This window comes from Aquarana catesbeiana, linkage group LG12, assembly GCF_042186555.1.
Source record: "Aquarana catesbeiana isolate 2022-GZ linkage group LG12, ASM4218655v1, whole genome shotgun sequence".
Classification (NCBI taxonomy): domain Eukaryota; kingdom Metazoa; phylum Chordata; class Amphibia; order Anura; family Ranidae; genus Aquarana; species Aquarana catesbeiana.
The window spans coordinates 40,419,504-40,423,827 of record NC_133335.1 but is presented as its reverse complement, the minus strand read 5'-3'; positions in this window follow the sequence as shown (position 1 = coordinate 40,423,827).

Below are 4,324 nucleotides of genomic sequence, written 5' to 3'. Positions count from 1 at the left end.
CATGTGCCTATATTGAGGGAGGGGCCTGGAGCTTCAGCTCCACCAGCCCCTATGTTAATCCGGCCCTGGGCGGAGCATTAGGCTCCGCCTCCGCCAGTTACTCTATCTCTGCGTAGATGACCCAGGGGCGGTCACTCTGGCCAGACCAACTCATCGGCCGTCAGGGGGGGCGCCTGTCACTGGCTTCCCTCCTGGCCTCCTCACTTGCTAATTTGCTGTGCCGGCGCTGCGCTCCAGCAGGCCGGTCGTGGCGCCGGGGACAAGAGTATAGCGGGAGGCGGCCGCGAGAGGACGGGTAGTGGGACTTTATTTTTTGTGCTTTTTGGCTGCCCCCCCCCCCTATGGCGCCCATGGCACTTGCCATGGCTGCCATACCCTAGATACGCCTCTGCCACAAGATAAAGGCATAATGAGCTAGTATGAATAGCATACTAGCTCATTATGAAGTACTTACCCGAGAACGAAGCCCCCGCAGCCGTCCTCGTTTCCCCCTCAGGCTGCCGACAAGTCGCCCGGGGCTTGCTTCCGGGTATCGCGGCTCTGGCGCTGTGATTGGCCGGAGCCGCGATGACGTCACTCATGCGCGGGAGCCGCCGCGAACGGCACAGTGCAACTGAAGCAACAGCACGTACGTGCCAACCAATGAGAGCCATCCAAATAGATGGGGCAGCGCACCACCCGCAACCATGTGCAATGCAGTTGCAGCACAGTGGTCCGGGCTTTACAGGGTGATAAGGAGGTGACATATTGCCTTCCAGCCCCCTAAAAACTGCCCTGAACCATAGATCACTTTTCAGAGGGGCAACAAAGGCTACAGTCCATGTGAATGAGCCCTAAAGCAGACCTGTCAATAACTTTATTAAAGCGTATGTAAACCCTCACCTTGTAAAACAACCCATTTAGTCTAAAATGGAAGGTAAAATATTTGTGTTTACATATGAAAAACATCATAAATACGTTTTTCCCCCTTTTTCATAAGTGATCACATTCCCTCTCAGCTGCATAAGAGCTGGGGGAGGAGAAACAGCAGCACACTGATCTTCCCAATGAAAGGCTGTGCAGGGGGGAGGACAAATCTGATCATGGGAGGAGAGCAAGCTGAGTTCCCAGCACAGTTAGAAAACTGACCACACTGTGCTCTCATGCCTAGTGTGGTCAGTTTAGGAAAGCAGAGGGACTGGCAGGAACACCAGATAATTCAGACAAAGAAAACTATACAAAGAGAACAGGAGACTTGGTCATACAAGTACATGGTACAACAGGCACATATCAAGAATATGAAATGTTGGGCTTACATTTTCTTTAAGTCTTAAAGAAAAAATTCACAATACATCACAACATAATTTTTTATAAAAGCTTCATATTTTATCATTCTAAAGTTGTCCTTGAGCTCCAGTCAGGGACTTTGCCTAGGCTGAGATGATGTAACCAGTCTGCTGCAGGCAGGAAGAAGCATATCCTCAGTCTCCCCTCCCCCAGTGATCAGACTGTACATTGTTACTTTGGGAAGAGGCTGCAAGAGGAGGGGCTGATCTGTGACAGACATTTGTGAACACAGCCAAGAACTGCATGGGCACCAGGGTTTACATGACTGTGTCCACTCTGAGCCGGAATATCAACCCAGGAAATAGTTGATGACCCTGGATGATGCCTGAACAAAGATGGCGCTGCCCTTCTGGAGAGAAAAGCAGGTGAAGACATTGTCGGGGGAGTACTGTGATCTCTACAAGAAAGAATAACTACCTGGAAGGGTTACACTGACACAAAGCTGACCAGAAATGGGCTTGAAAAGATCTATCTAATGACAGGTCCACTTTACACTGAATTGTGCTCTGTAAACATTGGTGTCCCCATCCATCTATTTCAGACTCCGGACTTCCTGTCTTCTTTTATGAATAGCGGCATCGCCCGTCCTTGTTTGATGGTATTAAGCCGGACTTTGTGAAGGCGGAGCGCGGAGATGAGCTCATCTATGTGTTTGGAGGTCTCTTCTTAAGAGATGGTCTTGTCTTTGGTTTTCACTCCCCCCTCCAATAAAAATGATGTGCTAAATGTGTCATGTCAGGGGGTCACCTTCCCTTAGGCTCGGATTCCACTACTGCGAGTTGTTGTGCGATTTGACACAAGTCACATGACAAGTCAAAACACATGTATTTCAATGGCCCCCCCCCCCCCCCCGTTCTAATTGGTGCGACTCCAAAAAAAAAGGTTCTTGCACTACTTTGTTCCTACTTCAGTGCGACTTGTTCTAGCAAAGTGTCATTTCTTCAGTGTTGTCACATGAAAAGATAGAATAAAATATTTACAAAAATGTGAGGGGTGTACTTACTTTTGTGAGATACTGTATATGGTGCTCCATCTACAGTGTTTTTAGCCTTGGATAACAGGGGATGACTGTAAATGGATTCCCTTTGGGCAACCTGTAGATGGCGGACAGGTGTCTGGTAGATGGCGGTCTGGGTTGGCTGACTCCCCATTCCAGAGCATCAAACAGAGAGCAATGCAGAGGGACTACTTGTAAAGTTGGATCTGTAGTAGGGAGCAGGAGATGTATAATCCCATGTCTCCTCTGTAGTGCCGGTGTAGTGTCGATGAGTGCCTCCCGTCGAAAAATGCCTCCTACGTACTGCGCATGCGCAGTACGTGACGTCACGCCAGCTGATTTCACGATCAGCTGGCTTGTTGTATCGACTGCACATGCGCAGTACGTAGGAGGCATTTTCCGACGGGACACGGGGAGCGCGCGGAGGTAGAGAAAACAGTGTCAGTGTAGGAGCGAGGCTCGGGAAAAAAAAAGTGATCACAAGGCAGAGACAAGAGAGCAAAAGAGAAGATAATTACAGCACATAAAATATATGAAAAAATTACAAGAAAGAACAGCAATAGAAAGGAGAGAACTGGTAAAAGGCAGAAATGGCAGAAACAGAGGAGAAAAGGAAAAAAATGAAAAAAAGGAGGAAAAAATAAATAAAATGGAAATAAAATAAAATAAAATTAGATAAAATAAAAAATGAAAAAATGGAATAAAAAAAATAATAATTAAAAAATGAATACAAATAAAAACAAACAAAATAAATATATATATATATAAATAATATATATAAATATATATATATATATATATATATATATATATATACATATATACATATATATATATACATATATACATATATACATATATATATATATATATATATATATATATATATATATATATATATATATATATATATATATATATACATATATATATATATATATATATATATATATATACATATATATATATATATATATACATATATATATATACATATATATATATATATATATATATATATATATATGTAAATAAAATAAAAAGAATAATAAAAAAGAATAAATAAATAAACAAATGAAATTAAAAAATAATAAAAATAAATCTAAATAATAAAAATAGAAAGATATATATAAGAATGCCTATCAATGAAAAAAAAAATAAAAATAAAAATCAAATATTAGAAAAGCAGAGACCCAAGCGACTCGCTCCTATGTGGAGCACCCTATGCTAATATCACAGCCTCCCACTGAAAAATGCATACTACGTACTGCGCATGCGCAGTACGTCACGTCACTCCAGCTGATTTCCCGATCAGCTGCCGTGACGTATCGACTGCACATGCGCAGTTCGTCATATGCATTTTGTGAGTCGATATGTCATGCCAGCTGATCGGCAAATCAGCTGGAGTGACGTGACGTACTGCGCATGTGCAGTACGTACTATTCCTTTTTTTATCGGTAGGCAATAATCAACACTACACCACAGTAACGTCGATTATTGCCTCCTGTCAAAAAATGCCTCCTACGTACTGCGCATGCGCAGTACGTCACATCACACCAGCTGATTTCCCAATCAGCTGGCGTGACGTATCGACTGCACATGCGCAGTTCATCATATGCATTTTCTGACAGGAGGCAAGCCACGGGGAGCGTGTGGAGGGAGAGAATCTTAAAGAGGGAGTCCGCAAAAAAAAAAATTAAAAGTCAGCAGCTACATATACTGCAGCTGCTGACTTTTAAAATAAGGACACTCACCTGTCCCGGGGTCCAGCGATGTCGGCACCCGAGACCGAATCGTCCCTCGGTCCTCGGGGGCTGCCGCCGCCATTCTCTGTAAGGGAATCAGAAAGTGAAGCGTTGCGGCTTCACTTCCTGGTTCCCTACTGCGCATGCGCGAGTCACGCTGCGCTTCCTTACTGGTCCCCGCTGTCTCTGGGATCTGTGTGTGTCCCAGCAGACAGTGCGGGGGGGGGGGGACGGGAGTCTACGCCGGAAGTAGGTG